At 41.7% G+C, this 15,809-nt stretch overlaps 1 pseudogene; it reads right to left on the bottom strand.

The window, feature by feature from the left end:
• Positions 1-654: 654 nt before the first annotated feature.
• LOC122098027 lies at positions 655-15,569 on the bottom strand (annotated as a pseudogene).
• Positions 15,570-15,809: the final 240 nt, after the last annotated feature.

Raw genomic sequence — 15,809 nt, 5'->3', positions numbered from 1 at the left:
ACTCTGTCCTCCACACACTGATTTCAAACTGCAATTCTCAGATTTCACATTCCTGAATCTGTAGAATTAGAGGCCTGATCCACCAATGCCAGGCTAGAACCTGAGTATTTTCACCACTGCTCATTTGAAGAGTTCAAATCTTTTTACTCCAGAACACTTACTAAGCACAATTCTCTCTGGATGGCAATCAAGCAGAGGCGCCCATAGTTCACACCTGTAAATCCTAGCTACTGAAAAGTCTGAGATCCGAGGATAATGTTCAAAGCTAGTCCAGACAGGAAAATCTGGGAGAATTTTAGTCCCAATTAACCACAAAAATGCAATATGTTGAGCTGTGGCTCAAGCAGTAGAGCTCTACCTTAATCAAATATCTCAGATTCACTTCAGAGCCTGAGTTCAAGGCCCAAGACCAGTGCACATGCGCACACACATGCACAACTTTATAACATAGTTCTTAAACCTAGCATGGTGCCATCTTAATCCCTTAATGTCATGCTTTGCTATGAGAATTGGAAAAGTCTAACCTCTGGCATGGGCTGCAGTCCATGATGGTAAACAGCATCTGGAGAGAGTAATTACTTCAGAGCTAATCGGACTGACCCAGACTGGAAGTACGAGTTAGGTGGTGCAGACACATGGCCCCTACTCCCCTATTCACCTAGACCAAAAGCAGGAGTATGGTAACACAGGCACACAACCCCCACTCACTCAGACCTGAAGCAGGAGTGAGGAAACATAGGTACATGGCCCCCACTCACCCAGAAATGAAGCAGGAGTGAGGTGAAGAGGGCATTAGCCCAGACTCATCCAGCCAGGAAGGAGCAGTGAGGTGGTGCAAGCACATGGCTCCTATCCACCCAGACCAGAATCAGCAGTGAGGTGACACAGGCACCATGATCCCTACTCCCCTACTCATGCACACCAGAAGCAGGAGTGTGGTGACACAAGCACACTACCACCCACTCACCTAGACTGGAAGTAGGAGTGAGGTGACACGGGCACGGGCCCCCAAGCAGCCAGACCAGAAGCGAGAGTGAGGTGGTACAGGCACACGGCACCTACCCACCCAGACCAGAATCAGGAGTGAAGTGACACAGGCATGCAGCCCCAACTTATCCAGCCAGGAAACAGAAGTGAGGTGATGGTCTCATGACATACCATAAGAGCCTAGCATTCAATGGTGGCCTCCTTCTCTCTCGGCCTTTGTGAAGGGTGGCTGGGTTTCATGATGCACTCCAGAGGTCAAGGGGCTGGAGCTAAGGATGCTGCTGCCATCCCCAAACTGGTACTGCACCTGCTGTAGCTATGGTAGCAAACTTAATTAGTTCTAATTCACAGAACATATACTATGAACTATGAGTTTCTTCAGGTCTGTGTGCCACTTGCTAGTCACTTAATATTATAGTTGCCAATGTCTAAGTGCTCACTGACCTGTAAATATGCTGGAATGGAAATCCTACTATCACTGCTGTCTTCTCATTTCTAGGAATGATGATTTTGAAATGGCTCTTCTGGAGAGAAGAAGAGGGGACATAGACCCAACTATTCAATAGTGCCTTTGGGTGACACTTTATTGGCCCAAGAATGAGTCGACACAACTGGTATCCAGGTGTTTTGGGTTAGTCTTTTGGGTCATGCTTTCTGTTTGGCCTTGGAGAGTCTTAAGCTTCTCATTGTAGACACAGAAGATGGGAAAGTAACTGCCAAGGCTTATATATTCAGGAGCCATTTACTTTCTGCCCTTCTGAGATGGCATCTTACTACATAGCCAAAATGGTCTTGAACTTACCAGGCTTCTGCTTAAGCCTCCCAAGTGATGGAATTACAGGCTTGCCATACCACACCCAACTTTGTGTCATGGGCCATTAGAAATAGAAAATTCATGACATTTGTGCTGTATCTACTAACAAACCTGTGCAAAGATCAAATAACTTACAACCCAGTTGTTAAGAATATAGACTCAGATTCAACTGAATTTCAAATTCAATTTTGGTTATTTACCTGCTTTTGGTTAAAGAGGAAGACACTTTATCACTGAGCTTTATTCACTTGTACAAAAATGTGGATGGAGCCATGGACAGATGGCTCATGCCTATAATCTTACTCAGGAAGTTGAGATGGAAAGATTATGTTTTAAACCCAGCCCGGGCAGAAAAGTCCCTATGAGATACTTAGGTCCAGTGAATCACTCAAAAACCGGAAGTGGGGGGCTAAGAAGTTGGCTCAGTGGTAGAGTGCTTGCTTTGCAAGCATGAGGCCCTGAGTTCAATTCCTCAGCACCACATAAGCAGAAAAAGCTGGAAGTGGTGCTAAGGCTCAATTGGTAGAGTGCTAGCTATAAGCTGAAGAGCTGAGAGACAGCGCCCAGACCCAGATATCAGGCCCCATGAACAATAACAACAAAAAATCAACACAGAAGTGGGGTTGTGGCTCAAGTGGTAGAGTGCTAGAAAATGGATCAGGGACTGTACCCAGACCCTGAGTTCAAGTACCACAATGAACAAAAAAAATATGTGATTGGATAGTGGTATTTTCCATCTCCTAGGTTTATGATTATTCAATAATCAGAATTTATTGAGCATTTCCTATGGAAAAGAGGTATTTTTCCTCACCAGCAAGTGATTTATGATGCTGCAGAGCATGCAATGGAAACCCTCTACTTCAGTGGAGAATTGAATGTGAATTTTGTGGGGTCCTATTAGAATAGCAGGTCAGGAGCAAAACTGATAAGGATTCAAGCTCTCTGTTAAACCATACTGTAGCCATTTTGATTTTTGTTAAAGGAATAATTGATTTAGACATTGGTGGCTCATGCCTATAATCCTCACAGTTTAGGAGGCTGAGATCTGAGAAGCATGATTTCAGGCCAGCCCAAGCAGGAAAGTCCATGAGACTTGTCTCCAATTAATCAGTGATAAACCCAGAAAAAGAGGTATGGCTTAATAGAGTATTATTCCTAAGGAAAAAGCTCTATTTAAGCTGCCCTAACCCTTCAAGTCCTATGTTGGGACATTACCACCTACAATGCTGCTGGGCCATGCCTTCCCTTGTATGTGTACCTACAGCCAATAGGGTGTTTAGCCCTCGACTTTGGTGGTGGCGTGATTCGTGTATGGAATATACTGCCCAGAAAAAAACAACTATGATATAAGCAATGTTTGACAAGGTGTTAAATCCAAAGTTGTAATGGTAAGGATGTTTTCTGTTTAACTTTTTTCTTTAGTTAATTGCTTTTAAAAGTTTGGGCTGGGAAGGTAGCTCAGTGGTAGAGTGCTTGCCTTGCATGCCTGAGGCCCTGGGTTCAATTCCTCAGCACCACATAAGCAAAAAGAAAAAATCCAGAAGTGGTGCTGTGGCTCAAGTGGTAGAGAGCACTAGACTTGAGCTGAAGAGCTGACGGACAGCACCCAGGCCCAGAGTTCAGGCCCCACGATCGGACCCAAAAAAAGAAAAAATAAAATAAAAGTTTATCTTCTTATTTGATTTACTCCAGGAAATCAAAAGTTAATATTTGGGACTTTTGGTGAAATTTGAAACTAGGCAAGTAAGAGCACCCATTGTCCCCAAATTCATCATTTGAAATTATTAAAATTTTATTCATATGTTTTAGTCGTCAGAAATTTGAGCCAAGCATGGGAGCTCACATTTGTAATGCTATCTGCTGTGTGTTGACTAATGCAGAGAGGACTATGATTTGATGCTAGCCCAGGCAAAACATTCACAATATTGGATCTCAATCAATATCTGAAACCAATGCATTGTGCTTTTTATTTCATCTACTCAGAAAGGGTAAAAAGAAGGATTGTGGTCCATGATGGCCTGGTCATAAACATAAAACCATACCACAAAAATGTCTCAAGCAGAGCTGGGTGCAGGTGACTCATGCCTGTAGTCTTAGCTACTCAGGAGGCTGAGATCTGTAGATCACAGTTCAAAGCCATCCCAGGCAGGAAAGTTCGTGAGACTCATCTCCAATAAACAATTAGAAAACCAGAAGTGGTGCTGTGGCTCAAGCAGTAAAGCATTAGCCTTGAGCTGAAGAGCTCAGGGACAGCACCCAGGCACAGATTTTAAGACACATGACCAACAAAAACAAAAATGACTAATGCAAAAAGGCAGGTGTATGGCTGAACTGGTAGAGCACCTACCTAAAGCACATGAGGCCCTGAGTTTAAGTTCTAGGATAAAACCGAGGGAAGGATGTGAACATATGGAAGGAAGAAAAGAAGGAAGGGAGGAATTATTCTGTATATTGTACTTGTCTAGTTATTTCATTAAGGTAGCTTCTCATTCCTTTTTCTTTTTTTTCTGTCAGTTGTGGGGCTTGAACTCAGGTCCTGGATCTTGCCCCTGAACTTTTGTGCTCAAAGCTAGTGCTCTACCACTTTGAGTTACATGGTCACTTATGGGTTTCAGTGGTTAAATGAAAATAAGAATCTCATAGATTTTCCTGACCAAGCTGGTGTTGAACCTTGATCCTTAGATCTCAGCCTTCTGACTAACTAGACTTACAGGTATGAGCCACTGGCTCTGGGCACTCACTTGTTTTCTTTCTTTCTATTTTTTATCAGTCATGGGACTTGAACTCTCGGTGCTGTCCCTGAGCTCTTCAACTGAAGTGAAGCACTCCACCAGAGTCCACTTCTAGTTTTCTGATTGCTAATTGGAGATAAGAATCTCATTAGCGATGTTCAGAGGCAGATGGCAAAGGAGAAACTGGAGGCTAAACAAGCTCCAGCATAGAAAGCAGTTTTAGTGTTCCAAAACACTGTTTAGTGAACAGTCCTAGGCTACAGAATCACCCCAAGTGTGCCATCAGGTACAGAGAGTTTGGCCAGAGAGGGAAAATCCACACAAGGAGGCAAAACTGAGCTCTTGCTGGTAGCCAAGGCTGCAACGGATGTGGCGGCAGTGACAGTGGCCGTAGTGGCCATACCTATAACAGAGAGAAACAGCACCAGACACAGAGGGTGAGCAGATTCTACTCATCACCAGCAAGAACTGACAAAGAGCAGATATCTTCATCCTGCAGATCACACACCAGAGACAACTCAGGAAACAACACTCTGGAATGAGTAGAAACCTGACATCCTCACTCCTTCTCAGGGAGCAGAGGAGGGAAAGCCATCCCTCCCCAACCACCAGAGATCTCCATCTTCCATACTGACAAAGGCCCCTCTGAGCAACTAGCTACAACTCAGGCCTTGGAAGAAAAGAAAAGAGTCATTTAGCAGGTCACAAGAACCTGACCTAACCTGCCAGGCTCAGCTCCACCCAGGGGAAAATCACCCAGCCCAGACAGAGGAAGATCCGCCTCCCACCTTAGGAGAGACTTTCTTCACTGTGTAAACAGAACCAGAGGCTGCCCCTCCCTACAGCAGCCTAGAAAATCAACTAAAATTCAGTAAACACAAACCCTGAGAATGGAGCCAGGCTGGGCTCTTGGAGTGTCTCTGGAGCTAGCCCCTCAGGGAAAAGCTAGTTTGCTGAAAAACCTCAACCCTACCCAGAACCTATCCTCATCACAGCATCTCGAAACTAGAGGAAACAGCCATCTCCCTGTTTTGTGATACTCAAAGCAGATCTCCCTCCCATTGAACTAGCCTGGAAAGAGGATCACAAAATCCTGGGTAAATCACAGCATTTTTCTGCCTGCTCAAACAAACTGACTTAAGAATCCAATCAAGCCACAGGAAAACCAAACACCACAAGCAGACCTGAGACTGCACCAAGAGACTGGTTATGGACACAGTGGAGATAAAGGATCTTCCCATCCCCTCTCCAAAAAATAACTCTTTTTGTACCTTTTTAAAAATTGTTTTCTATTAATCTTTCTTTTCCTCTCATAATTTTTATTTTAGGTGTATGTGTGTGTGTGCTTTTTTTTATATCTTCTGATCTTTTGGTACTTTTTTATTTTCTGTTTTTTACTCTTTCTTTCTTTTTTGAGTGACTTAATTGATATTCTGCTCATCCCCATATATATACCCATCATCAATTATTAGACCTTATACCCCATGGTATATACACTTAATCCAGAAATTTATTACTCAATTCATAAGCTCTTAGGCATAATTCTTTAGTAGCAATATTATATCTTTATACCTATATAATTTCCTGTTTGTCTGTTTGTTTTTTGCTGGGCATGGGGCCTGAACTCTGGGCCTGGGCACTGTCCCTCAGCTCTTCACCTCAAGACTAGTGCTCTACCACTTTGAGCCACAGCGCTACTTCCAGCTTTTTCTGCTTATGTGGTGCTGAGGAATCGAACCCAGAGCCTCATGCATGCAAGGCAAGCACTCTACCACTGAGCCACTTTCCCAGCCTTAATTTTTTAATAACTAATTTTAAGCACTTTTATTTTTTAGTTTTTCATGTCTCCTATCCCTCACCTCCTCTGATTTTATCCTTCTCTCAATACCATTTCTTTAAACTTACATAATTTTTAAGTGTTTCACTGTTTAAATTTAAATTTTTATTTCCATTTTTCTTCTTTTCTTTTAAATCATTCTCCTATCATTCTGTCTAATCTATTTCTCTCTCTCTGGGATAAGAACTTGGTTAAATTCACTCTCCTTTTACCTCTCCATAGCCCTCTAATCAGTGGTATTGCTCTGAGGAATTACTGTCAATGTTGCCACAGTGCCTAGTCCAAGGCCTCTCACAAAGGCTCCTAAACCAACCTGGCTGAGCCTCTGTGTGAGTTAACATCATTGAACAACTGCGTTCCATGGTTTGTGAGACATTCGCTTCTGTGATCATATGCACATGAGGGCCCAAGAAGAGAGTTCCCTGGAAGGAATGTCCTAAAATGCAAAACATCTACTAGGGCAATGGAAACCCATGGTTGGGCATGCTTAATTTTTTAACCTGTGCACTGAACTAACAGGAACACATTAAGACACACTAAGAAACCCTGATGTAAAGGATCAGAAGGGCTGAGGGGAAGGGAGCCGCATGCTCAGGAATACAAATGGAGCTTACAAGCCATTGCAGGCTCTGACTTTCTATGTTGAAGTTAAGATTAACAGGCAGCCCAAGTTTCTAAGAACTCATTGTCTAAGCTATATGCCTCTTTCAGAACTTCTTTCCCTCCTCTTGTGTTTTGAGAACAACAGTTAGTACTGTGTTTCTGTCTCCTAGGGGCAATTTTTCTCTTCACACAATGCTTAATGTAGATAATAGGAAGCTGAAATTAAAGTTAACAAGTATGAAATAGCACACAGTGCTTGCCCTGAATTCCTGGACCTAAAAAGTTCCCAATACTGAGCACAAAGTAATCATGGGTGTATCCTAACAACCTCCACTGAATGGAAAAATTTGAAAAATTTTCCCAAGGCAGGTATTGTCCAGTACAGTAGTTACCACCTATAACCCTTGTTATTAGGATGGTTGTGATCTACTAGAACAATGAACTTGAAACTGGGCCAAGACGAGACAACTTATTGTTGCTAGAAACGGGGGAAGACAACTAGGAGAATGTTTCTCTGGCACAGACATGGATATAATTACAACAAAGTTCTAAATTGTGGCTCATCAGCAAAGACTATCAAGTCATATCTCAATAAAGGTAATAACTAAACATAAAAATTAAAAAAACTATTTGGGTTTCAGTACTAACATCTTTTTAAAGGTGTGTGTATGGTGTCTCAGATTTTTGTATGGGGCAGCATTGGTTCTTAAAAATCATCCTATTGGCACTATCTTTAGGTTTCCCATTCAAGTCTGGTGGCATTCTAGCTGTACCACTTGAATCACACAATTTCTTGACTTCTGCTGGTTAACGAGATAAACATGTAAGGTATATGTCAACCTTGGTTGGTTTCAAATTATGATCTTCAGATCTCACTCTCTGGAGTAGGTAAGGCTATAGGAGTGAGCCACTATGCTCAGCCCAGTATTTCCAGTAAGTTACTTAATCTTTCTGAATCTCAGCTTCTTCTTGTGTGGAAAGTGAACAGAATTATTTTGTGGATCTTAGAATCTGGTGGGAGTTATGACTGGGAATAGGAAGTATAAGTGTTCGGGATGTGCAGACAGAGCCTGACAATCTCATAAAACTACTGATATTTATATTGAAATGAATTAAAGGAATTGGAAACGATGGATTTTTCTTTTTTTGTTTATCCATTTCTGGGCAGTGAGGGAGCCACAGAAATTCAAGGAGAACGAGGAAACAAATGCAGCAGTGATACACTGTAGATATTATGTTGACAATCAACTATACCACTTGTGGGCAGGGAAAGGAGGGAAAAACAGAGAGAGAGCAAAGAAGTGATGAGATTATGGAACATGAAATGAACTCATTATGTAAATTACAAAATGGTGACCCGCATGTCCACTACATTAACAATAAAAATTTTTAAAAGTCCAGGTTGATGATTCTCTCCTCCAGTTTTAGTTAGAGGCCCTTGAGATACAGGCCCACCTATAGAGTTTTCAAAGGTCAATTGATATGATAATTAATATAGAGCCAAAATCTCTTAACAAATGTTATAAAAAGTATTTCATTCATAGTACTTCTTTCTGTTTGAATGGAGATTCTATATGTTATTAGCAGAGCTATATTTTTTTACTTTTTGTTTTCAATATTTGTCAACTGTTGAAATCCTTCTTGAAGCTTTGGGACAGAGGTCTGCTATATCTTGGCATCCTGCCCCTAACTAAAATAGTAATCAACCTTTGAAATTAATTTACTTGTGTATGAGTTTGTTTTATTTTTTTATTCATTTATATATTTATTTGTTTATTTATTTATTTTTGTCGCTGGTGGTGAACTCTGGGCCTGGTCGCTGCCCTCAGCTCTTCAGCTCAAGACTAGTACTCTACCACTCAAGCCACAGTACCACTTCTGGCTTTTTCTGCTTACCTGGTGAGGAGGAATCAAACCCAGGGCCTCATGCATGCAAGGTAATCTGTCTACCACTGATCTACCTTCTCAGCACCTATGAGGGGTATTTTTGTGCACGGGTCTATCAAGGAAATTTATTCAGCAAATGTATTCATTTGCCACTAGACATTAATTATGAATTATCTGATAGTTAAAGGATAAATTGTTAGCATTTTTACTAGGAATTGTTTGTCTTCCCATGCTAAAAACATGGAGGAGGGTATTTTAAACTAAAACTACAAAAGAAATTTAAGATCTTTGTGCTAACAAATGTGTGCAGTTATTACATTAAACAGAAAATTCAAACTTCATGAATACAGAGCTCAAACTTCTTATACTACTTATTTCAAAATGTAAATTAAAGGGAAAATCAGACAGGGGATAAAATTTATATTGTATGTTAATTTTTAAAGAGGAAAATAAGATCCTAGCTGGCAGATTAAAGGCAAAGCAATATCAGAGCCCTATCTGCTCAATAAGAAATAAGAAGCTTATTTGAAAAAAAAAACTGCAAAGTGCACATCCGGCAAAGGCAAGCAGTCAGAGCCTACCACAAACACAGAAATACCATATATCTCAGAAAAAGGAAACAAGTTCAGACCAGTGCTCATCCTTATCCCTGATTTCAATAATACATATACACCCCTTACACACACACACACACACACACAATGAATGTATGCAACAGCTCAACCTACTCACATAGACTCAACATGAATCAAAGATCTTCCTGTAATATTTGAAACTTTAAGTTTCAAGTCATGTAAATAATTGATAATAGATGCATAAATAATTATTTTCCGAATAGCGCTCTGCTATGAAAATGAGAATTCATGATGATTATAACTACTTAAAACATCTCTGAATCTCAAAAAAAATTAAACAACACACAATCGGAATTTTGGGACTGCATTTCTACCAGCTATTCTGCAAAGGCTTAATAAGAAGATACTTATGAGATTTTGTGTACCAAAAATTAAATACTAAATTCAATTAATACGTGAGTAAGTGAAGAGAAGATGATCAGAGAGACCTATGCTGCCTCCCGTTCTCAGCCAGCTGTACACTGTGGCATCTTTGCTTCTGCTGGACCTTAGTTGTCTTCTCCAGTGCAGTGGCCACACTGGGGTTGGATTGGGCATGGTAGGGAGATGAGTGTAGGCCACATGGGAGGCCACACTGGGGTTGGGGTTTGGTGCAGTGTGGAGGGGAGAGGAGGCCTTGGCAGAAGCTGGTGAAGCGAGGAAAGAGGCAGGAAGCCAGAGGCTCAGAAAGCAGCGTGCCCAAAGGCTGCCTGATTGTGGAGAGTGTCTGTGAGGAGGGGTTGTTGGGGCGGATCCCAGGGGGCCTGGTGGCCTGGTGAGAAGAGGAAGGAGTCTCAAGTACTGCAAAGGAGGACAATGAAAATTAAGATCACAGTGGCTGAACAATTTCAACAACAAAGGTGGGGACATGGAGGTAAACTCTGGGGATGGAGAGGACGGCAGCACTGGGCCAGTGGCGTTCAATCCTTTCTGGACATACCTGGAAGTGTGTGAGGACTGGCTCCACCACAGCTTTGGCCTCACTTGACTTGAACGGGCACCCGGAATGGTCACCTCAGCCTCAGCCTGCCCCAGAGAGCCAGACTGGCATAGATGCTGAAGACCAGGCAGTGGCTGGGAGGCTATGCGCAACAGGGTGGAGGAAGCATGGCTGGTGGGTGCAGCTCCAGCCCAGCCAGGTCCAGGGCCACCGGGGAAGTTCGGACTGTAGATCTAGAACAGGCAGTGTGCCCCAGACCAGTGGGACTTCCAGGGACTTGCGTGGTGGCCAACACGTGCATGTTGGGAACTTCATAAGCATGGCCCAGGCATCTCCACGGAAAGGTGCATTCATTCCTGTGCCTCTCCTGTCTTCTGGACTCTCGCTGTCCTCCTGCTTCCTGCTGATGTACCAGGACACAGACCCCTCCAAAGGCCAGCAGAGAGCCGTTGCCAATGTAAATGCAGGAGGGTCGTTTATTATGGCTCGAGCTGGACTCACAAATCTTCCCTGACACAGCAGGTCAGAAATTGTGAGCCCCAATCTCTTGTTCAGCATGGTTTTTTTATTGTGTATGAAGCAGGTGGAAGGATCATTACAACACTGATTTTGTGATAGGTCGGTGGTTCGGAGTAAATCTAGTCTTAAGTTTATTGGTTGGGGAATGATCATTTCCAGTAAGGGCAGGGACTTTCTAACTTAGCAGTTACAGGATAGGTTAAATCATACATAGCAAGCATATTATAAGTTGGGGTAGGTGGGGCCAATCACAGGAATGCTGAGGGCGCTATTCCTGGATTATTTCCCGACCTACATTGCTTCCTGATAGAATTGGGAGATAATCGGTCAGGGCAGTCTGAGATTCCTGGACAGATCAGGGCTGTCTGATTTCTTAGTTATTTTTACTGTTACATTTTCTTAGAACATGAACTGACACTCTTTTTCCAGTAGCAGATATTTTCCTTAGAGTTTCTGAAATCACTGCCAACTTATTTGTCCTCTCACTGACACGTCCAACTACAGGAGTCAACTTCTCCAGCTGATGACAGGCCATCTCAGAGGTATTCACAGGGCTGTTTCCTCTCTCCATCTCAGGCCTTTCTACTGAAAGAACATCCTTACTAAAAACTTTTTAGTTGTTTCTAGTGAGGAAGAAAAGTAAGGCCTAGTTGCAGCCATGGAACCAAGAATTGAGGACCATGGCTAGAGCAAAACGCCCTGAGAAAAGATGGATTCATTTTTGTCAAAGACATAAGTCTCTATGGGAACTCTCATTCTAACTGATTTTCTTCCCAGTAATATATTCACAGAATATGTAGACTATGTAATGAATGAACAATGACATATGCATAATATTTGCGAATATGGAGGGAATTAAGAAAAAACTGCAATGGCCAGAAGTAACTGGTTCCTTGAAAGAGAGCTGGTAGGTTCTTTGTTTGGCCTCTAAGCCTTTTAGCACAGTATTTTGTATTGCATTCAAACATATGAAGTTCTTAAAATGTAAAATCAGGACAAATAGTTAAAAATAAGGAAATTTTCCTAATAAAGTATCACAAACTGCATCTTTCAATTCAGAAGTACTTAACTTGAAATTTTTCTCACGTTAAATTGCCTTTTGTTCTACCTAAGAGTTGATATTCGAAAATTCCTAAAGAGAATTTTTTTTTCTTTTCTTCCTTTTTAAGGAACCATAGTGAGGTCCATCTGTTTCTGCTGTGAGCTCTTTTTCCACTTACTGCCCAGGTGCTGTCAATACTCATCCCCATACGAGACAAGCACCTCACATCCTGCGTTGATGATATGGCAGGTTTGGTAGAAGATCTACCTGTCGTACAGAAAGGCCCTCGGATTCTGATTCTCAGCTTACCTGCCACAGTTCATATACCTAAAGTTGAAGCAGGCACAGGAAGGAAACATAAGAGGGTAAGTTTCTGCTCCCTTTGGATCTACTCCTAATACTCATCCACTCTAGAACTCTAAGTGCACTGTTTTCAAAGCCCAGTTCCAGACTTCTCTTAATCCTTATTTGTCAAAAATAGATTGATTTCCAGATTCTCTAAATTGAGTTAAAGTTTATGTCATAGATTTGGTTGGGGACGTGTACTCTGTTTCTAGATTAGCACACATCATTTGACATTTGGCCCAAGTAATTTTCCTTAGATTGGACTCACTCATGCACCTGTCGCCACTATGTTCCCATAGAAATTCAGAGAACCCTTTGTCTTATAAAGACAATAGAGGGAAATTTGTTTATTCATGATGTCGTTTCATGATAAGACAATGGTTCCCCATGGCACAGGGCTGCAGGACATATCACAGACCCACTGCTTTCTGAACCTCACCACTGCTCCAACTCTACTTCTACGTGTTTGAGTGTACCCTAATAGACTAAAGTTCTTTCCTGTAGGTTGTTAGGGCACTATGTAATTTGCAAAAACTAGGAAGAAAAATTATAGTTAAATACTCCTACAATGAAATTGTCATTTCTGTCTCCACATGTGTTTCGCAATTACTCAGGGAATATGATTTATTCAACTACTGAGGGTAATTCTAATTCTTTGACTCGTATACAGTATGTGCTTTATAGATGCAGGATCTATGAATGAAGTTAGGCCCTTTGCTTTTTCTTCTGATGTCTTAATTTTGTCTCTCATGGAAATCTTTATTTTGATACAGTACACATATATATGCATACATACATGCATACATACATACATACATAGCAGAGCTAATGACTGAACTCAGTAACTAAACTTAACTCTTGCAATACAATACTCTACCACTTGAACAACTAGCCCTTTTTGTGTTGTTTATTTTTGAGGTATTTTTTGTCTGTCCAGGGGCTTAAACTCTGTGCCTGAATGTCCTTCAGCTCTTCAACTCAAGGCAAGCGCTCTACCACTTGAGCCACAGCGCCGCTTTTGATTTTCTGGTGGATAATTGGAGATAAGAGTTTCACAGCCTTTCTTCCATGGGCTGGATTTGAACCATGATACTCATATCTGAGCTTTCTGAGTAGCTACTTCCAGGTTTGAGCCACCAATGCACAGTTTATTTTTGAGGTATTATTTCCCCTGCTGTCCTGGGTTGCCATCCTGCTTGTGCTGGCCTGGGTTGCCATCCTGCTTGTGCTTGCCTGGGTTGCTGGAGATACTTCACTTTATCCAGCCATTGTACTTCCACTGTAGCTGGGATAACAAATGTGCACCAACGTGCTCAGCCATTGGAAGTAATTGGGGTCTTATAATCTTTTATGCTAGGACTGGCATCAGACTGAGATCTCATCATCTCTATCTCAAAAGTCCAAATTAAAGGTTGAGCTATGGAACCCAGCTATACTATTCATATTTTTATTTCTTTTCCCTCAAATATTCATAATTTTGAAAGCACCAAGTACAGCAAAAGAAAAATGGAGATATGGGAATCCATTGAGAAAGGTGTGATGATCACAGTGCAAGTCTTGTGAGGAGAATATCTTCTTAGGAACCATGAAAATGACTGCTGGACTCACTCCAGATGGCCGGGGATTTATCTTTTGCATCTACACATAGCGGTTTCTCCTTTTTGTGATCTGAGTTTCAGAAAGACAAGCTAAAGGCTTTTGAGTAATAATCAGCAAAATCACATTACTTGAGTCCAGTGATGCTCTTTGAGCCTGCATGGATTCAGCAGTTGTGAACACATAGGATGCCGTCTACACATCTGAGGGGATTTATCATAGTCCTAAATGAGGCTCCTTAAGCATGGATGCACTTTGCCTCTAACACACTCTGTTTATATGCACTATACTTTGATCCTAAATCAGAATGTCCATGTTTATGCAGATTCCACAAACACATACAACTATTTTGTCCATGTCCTAGCAATGTTTCATTGGAGGCACAGGGGGACACATGGAGTTAGAGAAAGTGGGGAAAGGGAGGGCATTTCTTACCATCCAGGAGTACCTATTGTCTGCATCTTCATCTTCTATGATCTAGCCCTCATAGGGGCTAAACTGCAAACCCAATGGCAGATCAGATTCCTCATTCCATACTCTAAGCCCAGCCTCAGGAATACTATACTGACGAATTCTCAGCCCAGTGGGCAGACTGAGGACTGAATGGTCATAATGCCCCTTGTCCACCACATTGTCTCTTACAAATATAGGTGGCCCATGAACAGTGTAGCTGTTGATGAAGAAGTTCTGACACTGCTCACAATCTCAGGCAAGAGCAGCAAAAATTAGGAAAGAAATATGTACATTCAGGGGCTTGGAAGGTGGCTCAGTGGTAGAGCACATGCCTTGCATGCCAGAGGCCCTGCGTTCGATTCCTCAGCACCACATAAGAAAAAAGAAAAAAAGCTGGAAGTGGTGCTGTGGCTCAAGTGGTAGAGCGCTAGCCTTGAGCTGAAGAGCTGAGGGACAGTGCCCAGGCCCAGAGTTCAGGCCCCATGACCAGACCCCCAAAAAATAAAGAAATATGTACATTCTCAGATTTAACAATCATGAGAAAGAGCACAGAATGCATATCATTGTCACTTAGTTCTTCATGTGAAGTTACTAGAGTAAACTAGTAATTGGGGGCCGAATGACCTGATGAATTATTATAAAAGCACATTTGCCTTCTGTTTGACCAAGCACAGAGGGTTACTTACACAGGTAATCATCATCCTGGGGTTTACGGATATCTCCATAAGCATAACTCTTTCTTTCCTGTAGGCTGTATATGCTCATTTTTACCTCCTTTTTCCTACGTCCATGTTAAAAATCAATGGTTAGTTAAGTTGGGGATCAACAATGTTTGTCCCTATTTCTTCAAAAAAAGTAAAATCTCTTACTACCAAATTATCATCTATTCTTCTCACATACTCTGGTCCCCCATTAACCTTTGACTCAGAGATACAAAGACTTCACTTTAACATTAACTACAGGTTTCTAATTCAATTTTAAGTTTTGACCATTCCCATTTTCAGGTTTAATTTCTACTTCATTAAATTTCTTATAAAGTGGTCATTGATGAATTTATTCATTCAGAATATTTGTTGAGGTTATGTTAAGTATTGAGCAAAGACCTGGACATACAGGATTGAAAATGTGTGGTCACAGATTTATTAGACACTTTGCGTGTATCTATTATTTTACCTTTTACTTATCGTTTTCAGACAACATGCAGGCTGTACATATTTTTCTTGCCAGTCCTGGGGCTTGAACTCATGGCCTGGGCACTCTCCCTGTGCTTCTTTTGCTCAAGGCTAGCACTCAACAACTTGAGCCACATTGCCACTTCTGGCCTTTTCTGTTCATGTGGTTCTAAGGAATAGAACCAAGGGCTTCATTCATACAAGACACATACGCTACAACAAGCCACATTCCCAGTGCAGTCTGTGCATCTTTATCCATGTTCTTCAG

Source organism: Dipodomys spectabilis, unplaced genomic scaffold, assembly GCF_019054845.1.
Source record: "Dipodomys spectabilis isolate Male_0828 unplaced genomic scaffold, ASM1905484v1 ptg000452l, whole genome shotgun sequence".
NCBI classification, from domain to species: Eukaryota; Metazoa; Chordata; class Mammalia; order Rodentia; family Heteromyidae; genus Dipodomys; species Dipodomys spectabilis.
The sequence above is the reverse complement of the archived record's forward strand: the minus strand, read 5'-3'. Positions and strand labels throughout refer to the sequence as shown.